At 44.8% G+C, this 18,604-nt stretch overlaps 1 protein-coding gene across 3 annotated transcripts in view; it reads right to left on the reverse strand.

The window, feature by feature from the left end:
* Window positions 1-18,604, reverse strand: part of GNAO1 (G protein subunit alpha o1) — a 299,044-nt gene that overhangs the window by 278,802 nt on the left and 1,638 nt on the right. The gene's annotated exons all lie outside the window — the stretch shown is intronic.

Raw genomic sequence — 18,604 nt, forward strand, 5'->3', positions numbered from 1 at the left:
CAACATAATTTATTAACCAAAAAGCGCAAAAGTCCCAGAGGGTAGTCCATTTCACCCCAGTGCAAGTCATCCCTCAAATCACATATCCTCCTGGCTGCCTACATAATACATACCACATTTTGGTGTCCTGCACCACACCCAGACTCTGTCAGTCCTCCTCTGTCCCTCTACCAGGACAGCCCCCCAAGCCCTCTGGGGTGCAACCCCTCCTCTTCCCAGTGGGAGCCTCTCATGGTTCCTCTGGAGCCCAGTTCTCCTGCAAGGAGACACCAGCAGGAAAGCCCCTTTGCTGCTCCCCCTTCTTTCCAGTCTTCTCTGTCGGTTGGCTCCGGGTCAGAGCTGTCAGGCATCTCCCTCTACTGCTGCTGCTCCTCCTGCCTTTAGCCCTCTGGCTCTGGCTCTGGCTCAGGGATGCCCATCAGCAAACCCCTTGCTGCTCTGCTGCCTTCAGGCCTCTCCCAGGAACCACCTTCTGTCTGGCAGCTCCTATCTCCTGCTGTCACCTGACTAAGGGCTTGACTACACTGAAAATGCCAAAGCCACTGCAGCGCGTCAGTGTAGACCCTATGTACGCCGAAGGGAGCGGTTCTCCCATTGGCATCGGCAATCCACCTCCCTGAGAGGCGGTAGCGAGGTCAATGGAAGAATTCTTCCGTCAACCTAGCGCTGTTTACATGGGGACTTAGGTCAGCTTAACAACGCTGCTCAGGGGGTGTAGATTTTCTCCAAACACAGACAAACCAACCTAATTTTCGAGCGTAGACCAGGCCTATCTCAGCCTGCTCTGACACACTGAATCTTCCCAGACTCCTCAGAGCTCCCCAGGTGCTGTCCCACCCTCTTAACTGGCCCAACTGCTCCCAGTTTCATTGAACGGGCCCGCTACCCCATCACGCATGCCTCATTACAGTTTAGTGGTGTCACCTCGTACCCTCTCTTAATGCCAAGTCTCATTTTGCTGCCCTCGCTTGTCCACTACAGTGTTCTCCGCTACAGGTGAGCAACTCTCCAGGGGTGGCCCTCGCGATTTGCTTAAAGAGTCACAGGGTTCCCCTTTCCAGCACTTTCAGATTTGTAATAAAATACGGACAAATCTGGCTATACTTATGGCTACAAGTTTGTTTCTGGCGGCTCCTCTAGCAGGGGCATTAATAATCTCACTGATGCCCCATTACTGCTGGGCAGCTTGGTGGCGTGTAAGACCTTGCATTGCTACTTTAAAATTATTAGTGTAATTCCAGGGTTTAAACAAAATAATACATTGCCATAGGTTTCCAGGGCTGGAAAAAGAGTAGGTGAAATTTCAAATCCCCTTGAAAACGATAAGACAGCAATAGGTACCTGTTGCTTCAGAAAGCAGAATAAAAACAACAGCTTCCAAAAGATTCTTGTCCTTCTTAGTTTCCTAAGCTGGAAACAAGTAGCAACTTTTACCTGGCTCGTTTGGAAAAGCAGGTCGTTCTTTGGGAGGAGATGTAAGCCCTGCTTACAAACTGATACTTTATCACGACATGAAGAAACAGCCATCAACCTTTGAGGACAATAGGCCTGCACTAAGAACTCAGAGCAAACTCTCTTCTCTTTGAACATTAGAAGCATATGTAAGCGTAACACCGACAGATCCCAGTTGTTGGCAGGCAGGATTGAACCGCGGACCTCTGGAGCTTAGTGCATGAGCCCCTACCGCATGAGTTAAAAGCCAACTGGCTCTTCACTAAGGCTGTAGAGCAGACTCATTTAACTCTCTCTTGGTCTTGGTGCCACTGGATAGGACTGAAGGCCACACCCAGGAGGGTGTGTACATAAGAACATGACAAACACCTCTTACAAGAAAGGACTTTCCAGCTTGGCTGACTTACAATAAGACCAGAAAAGCTTTCTACTTCAAGCTGTGATCTGGGACGTTCTTATAAACTCGGCTGGGTCAATACTTGGATGATGGACCTCCAGGAAGGGAGAATGGGGATCCTGTAAGTGGCACTCTCCCTTCTAAGTCAGAACTGAACCCAGGCCCCAGCATAGGGTGAGGCGACACTGTTGCTAGAGGTGCTACCTTTCAGATTAGCCCTGAAGGTTGGGTATGTTAGACTCCCTGTAAGATTCAATGTAATTTTTGCAAGAGAAAGGGCGGAAGAACCAGAGTCCTGACCAAATTCCACAGGAGAAAAATACATGTTGCCAGCCTGAAATGCCCCCTGTAATTTCAATGGGAAAGGGTATTATTCAGTTTCTCTCTTAAATTTGCTGTCGTACCACGGGGTGTGGTTAACCAGTTGCTATGCTTCACCCCAGAGCTGGCTGCACTTCTACTGCTTGAAAAGTGATTTCTACAGTTATAGCCTCAAAATTTCGAACGTCGTAGAGGCCACAAGTTAGGTACCTACATCTCTATTTAGTCACTTAAGTAAGTGGCCTGACTTTCCTAAGTGCATCTACTATGCCCATCAATGGCTGATTTGAAAGTTTTGGCTACAGTTTGGCACTTGGGAGCCAACTGGATAAAGCACACTCGATAAATGATAAAGACTGTGTGCAGAGGAGAGGGAAATTGGGAAAGAGATGCCTCCAAAGCCCAACCCATCTACTGCCTGTGACGGGACGGACGCGATCATTCTAGCATAAAGTGAAATTTAGCTGTGCATTAAAAATGTAAATGTAATCGAAATAGCCTAGCCAAAATGGATTTGACCTCCACTAGCAGAAGAGCTGATCTAATTAAAAGAAACAACAACAACGACAAATACTTCCAAGGAACTTTCTTCTCCAGGGCATTATGGGTCACAGCAAACTTGTTTACTCAATATTGGAATTTGTTGCCAGTGGAAGAATTTGCATTTCTTTTACAGCAGGTAATATGAGGCACTGGGGCCCCGATTTTTAAAGGTATTTAGGTGCCTCAAGATACAGATAGGCATCTAGTGGGATTTTCAAAAGCACCTAACTCCCCACTAGAGGCTTTTCACAATCTGTAAGAATCTAGCACTGGATAACTCCAGGGAAAAGAAATGGGCTACTTCCAAGTTATGAGTTTGGCTCCAGCTTGGGTCAATAGCGGCCAAAAGTCATCACCATGTAAAGACTGTTTGGTGGCCACCATCACAATTGGCATCTATTCTGGCAGACACACGAAAGGAGACTCCAATCCTTAGACAGAGCCTGTCTGTGTCAAGCTGAGGTACACGAAAGTGGGCTGATTCGGGGGGAGCTGCACTATCTGTACCTCTCTTGCTTTCATTCTTCAGAAATACTATTCTGGTACCTTTCACCCACTAAAGGAATCTCATCTAGATACTCAGATGACTGGCACTCTGTATCTACTCACAGCTTCACTTAACTATAATATTAAAGGGCACAGTTCTTCTCTCTTTACTTCAAAAGTAGTCCTGTGGTTTTCAGTGCAAGTGTTTGTGCAGTTAGGCTATGTCTGCATTGCAGCCTAGGTCGGCAAAACTTACGTTGCTCAAGGGTGTGAATATTCCACCCCCCGAGCGACATACGTTACACCAACATAAGCGCTCATTGGCACAACACTGTCAGCGGGAGAGCTCCTGCTCACATAGCTTATGCCGCTTGCAGAGGTGGGTTTTTTATCCAAGGGAAGAGCTCTCTCCCGTCGGCACAGAGCATCTTCACCAGACACGCTGCAGCGCTGTACGGATAGACATACCCTAAGACGCTATTCCTTGTGAACAAGGGTGGTAGAATCTAGCCCCAAACAGTTCCAGGTAATCTAGTTTCTTCATGTTATCTAAAAATCTCCTTTAAAGGGGTACTGTCAATGTAAAAATCTGACTGAAAATATTGTACCTGCTATTGTTATAAGTAACAACCAAAATTACTCTAACTGAAAAAGATTGTAGTGTCAGGGCCTGATTCTCAGTTGTGCTAAGACTTTATGCTAACGAGCCTGGCAATGTAGATCTGTCTTAAAGTGGATTCACTTTAAAGCCACCTTTAATGGCTGGGGGACATGACTTTTTCGGAGCTCTCTTTGAAACATGAAGACTGGATATTTGTATAAAGGCTGGCTATGCAATATGAGACCAGCATGGGGCAATAATAATATAAGGAGAATTGGACCTGGTTTACATCCAGATATGAACTTCACCAGAAATCAGGAGTAGCTGGATTCAGGGTTTTGGTTCAGGCCCATCCATGACGATGCTCATATGGGTCAGTGTTGTTTAAAGGAACTGCATTGTGGTTTGGGGTTTGGCATTTGAATACTGAGTGAAAGGAACAAACATGAGCCCTGAGTTTGCGGGGAGTTACAGAGGAACCTAACTGTCCATGCGCTGAATAGTTGTGCTGACTTCAACCAGACTAATTGTGTGGCTTGATTTTCAGAGGTGCTCAGCACCTGTTACTCTTATTGAAACAAAGAGCAGCTGCAGCATCTCCGCCCCTCTGAAAAGCAGTCCAATCGTGCAGGAAGTTAAGCACTGCACAAGTCTTTGCAGAATCAGGGCCAGAGTTTTGGCAAACGTGGACGATTCTCTGGGGAAGAGAGGAAGTAAGAGTGCGCTAGAGAGCGACAGGTTGGTTCTGCGCTATGTGGATAAACTTGTTAAGGGTTGAGTTTAAACCTAGTTTTAAATGACATGTGAACAAGCCCTTCCTTTAAGATAGTTTTAAGAGACAGCTAAGGGGGCACACCTAAAACAAAGCCTAACAGAGTCTTTCCAGGTACTAGCACCATGTGAGAGAGGGTTCCATTGGGTATTGTGACCAGGTCGGGGAGGTGGCTTTCAGGGAAACGAGGACACACAGAAACTGGGGACAGACAAGAACAGAGAAAGAGGCAGAGGCAAAAAACAAGACACCCAAGCAGTAGCCAGTGAGCACAGTGTGACCTTGGGAAAAGCAAAAAAGAGAACCTTGGGGTCTGTTGGCTAAAGGGGTTTGGGGCTGTAAGCTAAGAAACTACTCCTTTTGGCTTTGGTCCCTCCTGTGTTCAGAGGAGCGGAACTTTGTAATATCTTGTAAATAAACAAGGCTGCATCAAAGAAAATACCAAACTCCATCCATTTCTACTTTCACCAGGAAAATCCCCTGTGCCCCAAAATTTGCCTAGCTGCTCAGGTCAAAAGGGATCAGCACTTAAGACGTATGTGCTGCAGCTGCCATGTGTAACTGAAGGAGACAGCCATCAGCAACTCTGCGTCTCTCAGCCATTCTCTTGATTCATCACATTCCAAAATGTAAAATGCCCCAAAAGCCTTCAATCGGCTTGGACTTCCTCACCCTTCCAGGTGGGTAGGTTTGGAGCACAGCTATTTGACAAAGCAGGGTTTTAATAGAATTTTATTCTCCTTCTGCATCTCTGTTTGTCCATATGAAAGAACCTACATAGCAAACAGAATCTGCCCGCAGATATAGAGTACAAAACAACCTCATCTTCCAAAGCTAGGGCTTCTTTCTGCAGTTGAAATGCCACTTTCAAAATGAAATCAGCTGAAATCAAACTGTTCCTGCCTGGAGTTCATAAAGCATGAAACGCATTTACAATTAAATCCTAACATGGGGAATTTCACTCCTGGAATGGAGAAACCCACTAGTCACTTTTGTTGACTCATATGCAGATTTTTGTCCACTGTAACCCCTAGGTCCTTTTCTGCAGAACTGCTGCCTAGCCACTCGATCCCTAGTCTGTAGTGGTGCATGGGATTCTTCTGTCCTAAGTGCAGGACTCTGCACTTGTCCTTGTTGAACCTCATCAGATTTCTTTTGGCCCAATCCTCTAATTTGTCTAGGTCCCTCTGTATCCTATTCCTACCTTCCAGCTCATCAGCTCAAATGTCTAAAACTCAATTTAAACACATTTTGAATGCAAACATTTAGAAGAATCAGGTTTCCTGGCCATGCAGCAGCCACCTTGAAATTAACAAGTTGATACAGCACTTTGCTTTTTGCTGAGCTGTAAATCAGGAGAATATCAATTTATCTGTAGTTAAATTGAGGAAAACAAGGGCATGCTACTAAAAGCTTTCTGCTTTATTAAGTAAATGTTTTCTCGTTCAAGTGGAAAAATTTGTCAAGTCTGGCCAAGTAATCAATCACAAAAGCTATTTAATGAAAAGCATCATGACATTGTGGAATATATGTATGTAACTGTAACTTTCTTTTCTTCTGGCTTTTTGCACTTATACAACTGATGTACGCTAAAGGCTCCATAATGTCTTTGATATGCATATCTGCATAAATATTAATGTATATTAATAGGCTTTACAGGAACCCAAGATAAGAAGTGACCCCCAAAATATGGAAAGGAGTATATCGTTGAGAATTACTCCTATCAAGGTAAGAAAATATTAATTACCTTAGTGGCAAAAGGTCAGATTCACTTTTACACCATTTTACACCACTCTGGCAGTGTAAAGAGGCCTTATAATGGGAGCAAATTATATTTAGACCCATCTTCAAGGCACCTAGAAGGATGTAAAGAATTTGTAATTTAAATGAAAATCTGGCCCAATATCTTTTGCATGAAATACTCAGTCCTCCACCATTGAAGCCAATGGGAGTCTAGCTATTGATTTCAATGGGAGAAGGATCAAGGTCTTAGAGCCAGATCATGCCCTCATTTGTAAAGTCAACGAATGGCCAAAGCTAAGCAGAAAACTCCATGGTGATAAGTAACAGTCAACATGGACTTGTCCAGACCAAATCTGGTCAGGCTACCCTAATATCCTTCTTTGACAGGCTAACAACCCTTGTGGATGGGGGGAAGCAGTAGATGTGATATACCTCAACTTCAGTAAGGCTTTTGATACAGTCTCACATGACCTGCTCATATGCAAACTAGCGAAATACAGCCTAGAGACAAACCTACTATAAGGTAGATGAACAACTGGTTGGAAAACTGTACTCAGAGCGTAGTTATCAATGATTCACAGTCAAGCTGGAAGGGCATATCGAGTGGGGTCCTTCAGGGATCTGGCCTGGGTTTGGTCCTATTCAATATCTTCATAAATGATTTGGATTATGGCATAGAGAGTACACTTACAAAGTTTGTGGCCAATACCAAGATGGGAGGGGTTGCAAATGCTTTTGGAGGACGGGATTAAAATTCAAAATGATCTGGACAAACTGGAGAAATGGTCTGACTTAAATAGGATGAAATTCAATAAACAAACACACAGTACTACACTTAGGAAGGAATAATCAGTTACACAAATACAAAATGGGAAATGAATGCCTAGGAAGGAGTACTACAGAAAAGGATCTGGGGGGGTTATAGTGGATCACAAACTAAATATGAGTCAAAAATGTAACACTGTTGCAAAAAAAAGTGAACATCATTCTGGGATGTATTAGTAGGGGCACTGTAAGCAAGACACAAGTAATAATTCTTCCACTTTAGTAAACACTGATAAGGCTTCAACTGGAGAACTGTGTCCAGTTCTGAGCATCACACTTCAGGAAAGATGTGGACAAATTGGAGAAAGCCCAAAGGAGAGCAAAAAAAATGATTAAAGGTCTAAAAGACATGACCTATGAGGAAAGATTGAAAACATTGGGTTTGTTTAGTTTCAAGAAGACTGAGGGGGAACATGATAACAATCTTCAAGTATGTAAAAGGTTGTTATGAAGCAGAGGGTGGTAAATTTTTCTTATCCGCTGAGGACAGGCCAAGAAGTAATGAGCTTAAATTGCAGCAAGGGAAAATTAGATTAGACATTTGGAAAAACTGCCTAATTGTATGGATACTTGATCTCTGGAACACATTAGCTAGGGAGGTTGGGGAATCGCTGTCATTGGAGGATTTTAAGAACAGGTTAGGCAAACACCTGTCAGGGACGGCCTAGATAATACTTAGTCCTGCCTCAGTGCAGGAAACTGGACTAGATGCCTTTTGAGGTCCCTTCCAGCCCTACATTTCTATGAGTCTATGGTCTTGAAGCCACACGATGGGATAAGCTACTTGTGCTGGGCCTATGGAGTTTTTTAGACGATGGCCCTTCAGCAGGATGGTACTGAACACATTTTCTATTTAGGTTCTTATTTTGTGCCCATCACTGAATGCCAACAAGGTGATTCTCGCCTCCCTGAACAGGGTGCAAACCATCCTTTTGGTTATCAGCTAAATGTGCTGGCCCCATTGCACCACAGAGACATTTAATAGCTATTGGCTGGTCCAGCTAGCTCATTAACAAAGGTTCCAGTCCTGCAGTCTTTACTCAGACAGAATTCCTTTTGAATGCCGATGGGAGTTTTGCCTCAGTAAAGACTTAGAAAAAAATTCTCCCAGACATGAAGGAGCCAAAATACTGCGAACTACCCACTGGCTATAATAGCAGCCATAGCCCAACTGAAGGGGCATCACACACTTTGCTTATGGGCTGGAGGGAAGTCCCTTCAACTCTGTTTGTCTCCTGCACCGACCCCATTTACTAAGGGGACCAGAGCATCAGACTGAGCAGGATCAGGCCCTAAATAGCCCAGAGACTTTTGCTTGTTTGTTATGTCAAAATTATATTCACATTAAAGCTCTGCTGAGGAGCTAAAAGTAAAAATTTTGGTGTAGATGGAGACTGACAATGGGAGTAATGCAAATTCCAAAAGCAAATTTGTGCATTTCCTGGCCCTTCCTATCCAGCTTCTGTTAACGTCCCACAAATGTAAAAAAAATATTATGATTGATCTCTCATTGAAAACAGACCTGATATCAAATATCTCCCCAATCCCCATGACGGTGTTCTAAGTGGCTGTGAACATCCTCTAGTTCTTTCACAATTAGCTCTAGAGCTCAAGAAGTGAAACATTTCTACTGGTACCCTCAGAAATATTTCTAAGAGAGTTTTTATTATATTACAGACAATAACTGAGCCTTAGATTAGAGGGCCCTTTCGGTTAGCCCTAGACCGATCAATGCTAGATACTGGCGTTCTACGGCAATATTTGGCACTTGCTTGTTTTGAGTTGAATACAGACGGCATCCTGTAATCTGGTCTGTAATCCTCTGCCCTCCTCTACCCATGCAGCTTGCATGAATGGTTTTAAAAAGGCAGTGTGCTTTAATTAACAGTTTTGAGGGATTTTTCATTCTCTCATCATTTCTTTTTGTTATGAAAAGCATAACACAAAACCATTAATATTTTCTATAAACAAAATGAGGCCAAAAAAAATTTTAGGAGGAGGAAAATGGCAGTAGGTCTAAAATGCCAACACTCTTTTCTTTTACTTGATTGCCGTACTTCCTCCTTACATTCACCATCTTCAATGATAAAGGAATCAGTATGGTGCTCAACTGCATCCATTACTCTCTGTTACTTGTCATGTACTTCATAAATATCCTGGACTGAGATGTGCTTTAAAATCACTTTTCAGCATAAGAATTCTACATTAAGGAGTGAAGAGAAGAGATGTGGCTGAACCCTAGGATGGCAAGAAGAAAATCCATTCAAAAGACTCTGGTTTTAAGAGCACTGGGCTACAGACGCTCAACCCACAGCCATTTGAGGTCAATGGAAAGACTCCCAATTGACTTTGGATTGGCCTTACGTAAAAAAAAGAGAGAGAGATATAAATAGATTAGTTACCAGTATTGCCAACCAAAACATTCAAAATCAGGAGTCATGTGATTGGGTAAAAATCATGAGACTTTAAAAAAATTGGGTTCATTTTATTTTCTGTCTAGTTTTTGAGCCTTTAGGTTACACTTGGGTCACAGTTTCAAGCTTTTCTTCACAACCACAAGGGCTAGAAACTTACTTAAAAAACAAGCAAACCCCAACTGAGATTCTCAAGTAATGACCTGACTCCAAGAGATGGGGCTTTAAGGAAAACGCCAAATCTTGGGAGGCTCGTGATATTTATCATGAAAGTTGGCCATGCTGTTCAATGTTCTGATGTGTTGACGTTTGGGTGCCTGTCGGAGGATTTTGTTTGACTCAGTTATTCTCATCATTTTCAGTTCTTTGATAATAGTAAAGGCCAAATCCCACCCACTTTCCACACAGGAGCAGTCACACTGAAGTTCAATGAGTAAACAGGCAGGATTTGCCCTTAGATTACAAATGATCTGATCAGAATTAACTTAGTATTTTACTTCTGCAAAAACTTTTTGAGTTTGGGTTCCCCCCTTTGCCCCCCCCCCCCCCGCCACACACACATTTTTGACTCCCTGTGGTGTGTAACATGTTCATTTTTCTGCTACCGATTACTGGCCCAAGAATTGGACCCTTTTGTCCTTTTCCACTTGTGCTTTGGATGGAGTTGAAATTAAGATTCTCTGCTTCAATTAACACTCTCTGTTTCACAGTTTCAACAAGGCCTTTGTTTGTGCACTATCTTTACTCCCTAAAGGTCCTTCAGGAGCTATTAGCAAGATTTTAGCTGTCTTTGACGCAGGTCTAATTTTGGATCTCAATCCCTGATTGCATTTCATAGGGCATGTCTACACTAGAAAGGCTACACTGGCACAGTTGCAGCTGCGCTCCTGGAGCGCTGTAGTGTAGACACTTACTACAGTGACAGAAGGGGTTCTTCTGCCCGTGTAAACCCACCTCTCCAAGAGGCAGGTGCTAGGTCAATGGAAGAATTCTTCCATCAACTTAGCTGCATCTGCAGTGGGGGAGTTTGGTCAACCTATGTTGCACAGGGCAGGAAATGTTCACAGCCCCAAGTGATGTAGCTACGTTTTAGGTGTAGCCCAGGCCCCAGTTAATCTTCACTTAGTCCTTACTTGGGCCAACTTCCGATGCAAATAAGGGCGTGGTCCAGTAGTAATTATCATGAAATTCTACTATATATTTTTTAAAGTAAACGTCTCCAAATTAATGAAGCAGCTGTTTCCTTTACCAAGCCGTTTTGGAGCTGTTTATTCTATTTTGCTCTTGTTGATGTGTTTGGGTTCTCCCTTTACTTCTGTTTTACGCACTGCTTTCTGAACCGCTGGCCTCCTTTATGTTCAGCCCCACAGAACTGAATGATATTTAAGGCCATTGAGAGCTGAATGTTGCAAAGTTAGGCTATGCAGACAAATTCCCTGTGCTAACAGTATCAACGAAAGGAAAAAAGTTTGAAAGATGGGATTTGTGGTTCCTGCCAAGGCCATGATATCTTCTCGCTGAAATCTAACACGGATGAACTGAAAACACAGTGTTGGAGTGCAAAAGGGAGAGGGGGGAGAAGGGGCATGATGATGTGATGAGCGTGAATTATGCAGTATATGTGCACATACAGTAAACCTGACCGTCTGAGGTTCCAGTCTGACAAGGTAGTGAGCCTGCTTACCTCCAGTGTGAGCTGAGGGAGTTTAGCACCTTTCAGGATCAGCCTCTAGGGCCCAATTCTCCTCTTTATATCAGTTTCACATGGGTGTAACTCCACCGGCTTCAACAGAGTTACTCCTGATTCGCAGTACTGTACGTTAGAGAAGAATCACGAGGAACCTGCTAATACGTTTTAGGACTAGACTGTAACTTTACAAAGTGCTCTGAGTAAGGTAGCTCTGCCCCAGAAGTGGGCAAGTGAATCGACTGAGCGTCACAATTCACTGCCTAGTTCCCTCACCTGGCTCCCGGTGAGACGTAATCTATAATTGTCCTTGGCCAGGAGCAAATCATTTCCCCCTCTGTGCCAGCATAGCTCTGGTGTGGAGATGTGGAATCAAGGCTCGGCTCACGTCCCACCCCTGCCCACCTCCAAAGATGTAGGGAACAAGTAACAGCCCCACTCTCCTGACCCCCCCAACAATCTGGAGCCAAGCCACCTCCCTCACTCTCCTGCATAAGCACACTGGATAGGTAACAATTGTGCCATTGATGTTTAGGGGTCTGATCATTGTCTCACACTGGTATAAAGCAGCATAACTGAGAGGACAGCCAGGCCCTAGAGTTTCTGTTCAGCTGTGTGCTCAAAAAGCAGGAAACCGGTTGCATTTTTTTACCTCATGTCATGATTCAGTCTAGGTTTTTCCTATCTCTGACAAGCTGCTGGTTAATCACACCAAAAAACCCACAAAATATTCTCTAGCTTTTCAGAACTCATCAAGGGAACGACTTGCAAAGGTCTAGTTAGTTTTCTAGAACATTTTCTACAGGACTAGATGTTTCATGTCAGCCTATGACTCACTGCAAAGAGTGCCACTCTAAATTTCAAAGAGAGAGAAAGCTGTGCAGTTCACAACGGCCTCTGCAACACATAAGAGGGACAAGGTGAGGGAGGTGATATCTTTTATTGGACCCATTTCTTTTGGTGAGAGAGAAGCTTTTGAACTACACAGAACTCTTCTGCAAGATATAGGTTTTCGTATTTCGAAAACCATGAACAAGAAACATTAAAATCCATTAGCCAAAAAAATAAATAAATAAATTCTTCAGCTTATCTGACATTTTAAAAAATATTCTAATGGATCACCCACACAGTCAACATAGCAATAAGTGTGAAGAAATGAAAATAAAAAAAACAGGGTCCAATGCTGCAAAATTTACTACCAAGTGCAATGTTTCCTACTAAGAGTAGTCCCACAAAGTTACTAATAGTGGTACTCTGCACAAAGTTACTACCAGTGGTACTGTGCACAAATGTTTGCTGGATTGGGTCTAAAGATACAAAGCAAACTAAGGAAAGGCGGCGTGGAACATGAAGGAAGTCCCTAGATCCAGTATAGCAAATGGAACAGCACTCAGAAATGCTTCAGAACAAAGGGGGCAATACTTCTCCCTGTAGCTTATTCAAATTCACTTCTAACCCTGGGTGGGTTTTGATCATTACAGCCCTTACTTGAACATACAGAAGAGTAAGAAGCAGCAAGGCCCTTTCTAATACCCCTGCCCTGTTTGTCACTCTGGCTGCAGTGGGGAGAGAAGAGGCTAAGTGCCGGCAAATGAGCAGGGAGTGGGAGGAGCCCTGGCTCTACCCTCGTCACTCATTGGCCAGAGTCCCAGGCTGGATGCTCAAGAGCAAGTCAGCAGCTCCATGCCAAGGGTGAAGTAACTGAATTGCTCCCCAGAGCAAGCAGAGGTAAGGGGAGAAGATGGAATGAGGACTCCCTACAACACAAATTGTTCCTGGTATATTCCTAGGGAGATGCAGCTATATTCCAGCATGTGCACAGGGCAGATTGTAAATTTACATTCGAGCCTGTAGTTTGCGTTCTTTGAGCTCTCTGGTTGCACATGCCACCCCTTTGAACCAATGTATTCAGGGAGAAAAGTTTGTGCTACACATTCAGGTACCGATGATCGTGTGAAACCACTAAAGCTTTGGGGCCTGTTGTCTTCTTGAAAGGAGCAAGGCATCGAGCAGCTGTCTCTATGCATTGTTTGCTTCCAGTATCACTTGTCATGATATTGCTTAGGCTGGCTGGAAACACAGTGGGTGGGGACTGCTTATTTCTTTCAAGCACTTTTATTAAGGTTATAAGTAATTCAATTACACGAAGAGCAAGGAGAGTTTATGACTATTTTTGGCGTTTGAGAAAACTTCGAACCAATATGCCATATTATTTTGATGATTGGGAAGAATATTTAACTGGATAATAAATGAGAATGATAAAACAACAGTATAATAATAATAATTTGTATTTATTCTATAGCACTTCAAAATGCTTTACAAAAACTAACCAGTTAAACCTCAAAAAACCTCTGCCAAGTAGGTAGTGGAATCCCCACTTACCAGTGGGAGAAACCGAGGCACAGTGTGAACTGAACTGATAGCTGAGCCCAATGCTGGACCCATACCTTCTGACTCAGCCCTGTACATTAAACATTAGGCAATGCGTTCCCTAGTGACTTCCCGCAGATCTACAAAAACTTAAGTAGCTACAGCAGCATGCTAATTACAGCTCACAACTGAACCAGTGTTTAGGAGTGTACTGCCTGTGTTCAACTGTGGCCTTGAGCAGGAGGAAAATGAGTGAATCTTTTAAAAATTTGTAATGATTCAGACTAGGGCTTTTTGCATGTTTTACAACCTGCTGGTTAGTCAAGCCAAAAAACCCACTGTGGTAAGTTCATACAAAACATTCTCTACTTCTTCAGAACTCATCAAGGGTCATACTTGCATCTAGTTAGTTTGCTAGACCACTTTCCATAAGACTCAATGTTTCATGTCAGCATATGACAGTTGAATTCATTGCAAAGAGTTCCACACTAGATTTCAAAAGAGAGGAAGCAATGCAATTCACTATTACCGCTTCAAGATAGCGGCTTTAATATTTAGAGTGCAGAGAATAAGAAACAAATCGAGATCCATTAGCCAAAAACCCATTATTCTGCAGCTTGTCTGACATGCCATTATGCTAATTATGGCTCACAACTGAACAGTCATATTCAGCAAAGCACTTAAGCACACGTTTAAATACGTTTTATTGAATAGGGATGGACTTAGCCATGTATTAATTGCTTTCCTGAACTGGGGTCTCCTTGATGAATGTTCCAAGCCACACCCTGTTATCTAGAAATCCAATTATGCTAAAAAGATTGTCTAGATTTCACACTGCATTACAGATAGTACAGAAAGAAAAGTTGCATATTATAACTTATCACTATCTCTGCATTTATTTTAAGATTTAACACACAAGATAGTGTCACATTTATTTGAAGCCTAAATACAAATGGGTGATTCCTTCTCTTGTAAAAGAATTCTTCACTATATGCTTTATTGTTCATAACCAAATAGATCAGGCATATCCATTAAAAATACTCATTAGTTTATGTTGTAGCAAAGCAGAGTTGAACCCAGTCCTGATTCTGAAAAGGGGGTGCCTTATGCTCACACTGACCTGAATGGGGGTGAAGGGTGGCAGAGCACCTTGAGGGACTGGTCCCCTAATTACTATGGCCCAGATCCTGCAGTTCATTGCATTGGTGCAGCAATCTGCCCACATGCAACAATTTGCAGGCTTGGACTCAGCAAGAATAATAAGAAAATGTAACAAGCCATACTACTCTCGGAGAGCCAAATAATTGTTAACTCTACAAATACAGCTACAGACATTGGGTTATAGTGCATCAAAGTTATCTTCATAGTTAGATTGCAATTATAATGATTTCCACGTCTGCATTGCAAATGTTTGAGATACTCTCTCAAAAAAACCCATGCTCTAAATCAATCACCAGAATATCCTTGTTCACTGAAAGAAAACCATCACACCAAAAGATACATCAAACTCTCTCAGAAGTCTCTATAATTAGGTTTTATAAAGGCATTCTAATCCTAATCCCAATTCTAAATACACCTCTTAAATTGCTGTAATTTCTATCTGCCACGTTTTATAGCACTACTTATTTCAATGATTAACTAGTCTCAGTGTAATGCTCTCAAGCATCTCTTACTAGCATATGCTATCTATTCCTTTGTTTTAGAATTCATCATTCTAAAAAATTCTAGGCATATTGTCAGACCATATACCTCAGTGTGAAAACTACCAGAATCTCTTGGCTTTCTGGTGTAATGCACTAATTGGAAGCACCTAATAATATGTATAGGGCCCTACCAAATTCACGGCCCTGAAAACTGGCTGTTGGGGTGGGAGGGGTGGGTGCTGTATTGCCATCCTTACTTCTGTGCTGCCTTCAGAGCTGGGTGGCTGGAGAGTGCTGGAGAGTGGCAGCTTCTGGCCAGGCACCCAGTTCTGAAGGAAGCAGCGCCACCACCCATAGCTCAGAAGTGAGGGTGGCATGATATGGGGGGGCTGTCACTCGGGGGAGGCAGGGCCAGCTTTATGGGTGGGTGACTACCCAGGATGCTGTGGTTGGGTGGGAGTGCTGTGGTAACACCCTCCGCCCCCCTCCATACAGTCAGCCCAAAGCCCCTTGAACCCCCGAGCGCTGGAGCTGGGGAAGGGCAGGGCTGGGGCGCCCCAGTTGGGGTCTCCTCGCATGCGCTGGGCTCCAGCTGCCGGTCCTGGCCAGCCTGGGGAGGGATTGGACTTCTTCCCCTGCACGGGCATTCCCACGGCTGGGTCAGCTCTACCTCCAGGAACCTCCCTGGCTGCAGGAAGCTCCGTGGCTTCTGGCCGGGAGCCCAGCACGGAAGACGGTGCAGCTGCCAGCAGCAGCGCAGAAGAGAGGGTGGCATGGTATGGCATTGCCACCCTTACTCTGCACTGCTGCTGCTGCTGGCAGGGCGCTGCCTTCGGAGCTGGGCTCCCGGCCAGCAGCCGCCACTCTCTGGCCGCCCAGCACGGAAGACAGTGCTGTTGCCAGCAGCGGCACAGAAGTAAGGATGGCAATTCCGCCACCCCCCTACAATAGCCTTGCGTCCCCCCGTGACTCAATTTGGGGTCAGGACCCCTACAATTACAACACTGTGAAATTTCAGATTTTTTAAAAATTCTATGACCGTGAAATTTATCAAAACGGACCATGAATTTGGTAGGACCCTAAATATCTGATATAAAAATAATCTCAGTCTCCCTCATCACATTCTAACAAACACACTGTTTAATTCTAGCCTTTAAAGAATTCATTAGGTTCTCATCAGGCCTGTGTGATTTAGAATATTATATAATACTGCTTGACCAGGTAAAATGCTAATTTACATATTATTTAATTAACCTCCAAAATATAAATATCAGCGAGTTGTTCATTCTACAGTCATAATTCTAGATGCCAGAGATTTTGAACAGCTCTCTAAATATGCCTCCTGCTGTATTCATAGCAACACTGCTATCTCCACCCAACCCAACGTACAGAGTTTCCACAGTAAAAGACACCTCCCAGTTCTGATGGCTGACAACGTAAGCAGGTTCATAAAGACAGGCGTCTGTGAATTTTTAACTCAGGTATAGAACTGCAAGCATATCATATATTGCTTTGAGGTCTACTGATGAAAAGCACTGTATATCAACTAGGTATTATTATCATTATTACTTAATGAACTGAGAGCAGCATCAGATCAGTATATTATCTTGTTCCGTCTCGTTAAAAATATGAATCCTGCCACACAGCGCTACGGTACAGTAACTTTATATGCCTACATAGTCACAAACTGTACATGGCCACAAACTCATCCCACTATTCATCTTCTCTAAGGGGGGTTTGGATGTGTTTTGGTGGAAGGGAAGTGGCAGATATGCGGATGTCAGCATGCACACACAAGGCCGTTCCGCTACAGATCTACTGCAGACAATCGAATAGATCCCAGGGACACATCTAACCATGTGGTGGTGTTAAATTGCAGTAGCCCCTTCCCACTCCAAATTTGCCAATAAACCAAAGGGCAAAACTGTGCAGACCATCTGTAAACCAGCCTTTCCAAGCAGCGGAAGCTGTGTGTAGTCTTGCCTGAAACACAAACATATCAACATAAAAAAGCCATCTGAGACGTGGAGGGTTGCCAACGCTTTTGGAGACAGGGGGAGTTTTCTTCCTGGATCTCCTGCCCCAGTACGATCACTGGGGCCTGGAAAATGTCACTTCCCCTTATTTTTCTGGGAGTGACCCCCCCGGTTGGCCCTGCCCGGCGGTTTTTCTGGGGGCCAGCCCAGATCACAGTCAGTTCCCCCCTCCTCTCCTGTGAGTGGCACCTCGGCTGAGAGCGGGGCGGGGCTCTCGGAAGAGAAGGGCCCGATCCTGTTCTCGTTTGCAGTCAATGGCAAAACTCCCCTCCCCCCGTTTGCCTGCAGCGGGAGCGGTGGATCGGGCCCTTCGTTCCCACGCCGTGGACGCCGAGCGGCCCCGAACCCCTTCGGCCATTTCCGAGCCTTTGCTCGGCTTCTCCCGGCAGCTTCCGAGCGCCGCCGAGCTCCCCGAGCCAATCGACTGTTCCAGGCTCTTGCTGGGCGCTGTCCACCACTTGCACCGCCTGAAATCTCACCGCTCGCGCGGGGACCGGCCCGGGGGGAGGCAGCTGCCTTGCAGGCAAAGTCCCCCCCCCCATGCGCAACCCCTGTCTGATCTGCCAAGGGGGGGGTCCCGCTCCCCCATGCAGGTGGACAGGAGCCGCTGGCAAACAGCCCACCACACCCTGCCTCCACACCCACGGCTGGGCACCGCTCTCTCTCCGAGCAGCCCCCGGGGAGCGGGAGGGGGGCGCTCCGAGCAGCCGCCCCCTTGCAAGGATCCTTGTGCACATAAATAAAATAAATAAATAAACAAGCAACCAACAACCCCCCTCCCCCCCCCCCCCCCCCCGCCGCACCGTGTCAACTATTAGAGAACAGGAGAGGGACTCACGAGGCTGCGATCAGGGAGTGCTCAGTGATGGCGCCACCTCGAAGGAGCTTGTCGTGTCTGTTCCAGGGTAAGGCTGAGATTTATTTATTTTTGAGGACACGCTGAAAGGAGAACACCCTCGCCCCTTTCCCTAGCCTGCCTCGCCTAGGGGGTGCAGTCACTCCCCAGCCACGGGGCCAACTCGGAAAAAGAACCCATTTTTTGGTTGTTGTTGTTTATTGCACAGCAACTGCCTCATTAGCAAACGTGTGTGTGTGTGTGTGTGTGTGTGCGCGTGCAAAGGTGTCACAGCAGAACCCCCCCGCACTACAAGTCCACAGCAGTTCGTCACTTGCTTTCAGACAGCCTCGTGAGATTTAAAACACACCCGAGCTCAGGAGAAATGGTTGATGGAGGGGAAAAAGGAATCACGATCCGAATTGACCAGCGCTTTTATAAAGGAGCCGGTTTCCTTGTTGTTTAATTATTATTTTCGG

Source organism: Lepidochelys kempii, chromosome 12 (genome assembly GCF_965140265.1).
Source record: "Lepidochelys kempii isolate rLepKem1 chromosome 12, rLepKem1.hap2, whole genome shotgun sequence".
Lineage (NCBI taxonomy): Eukaryota > Metazoa > Chordata > Testudines > Cheloniidae > Lepidochelys > Lepidochelys kempii.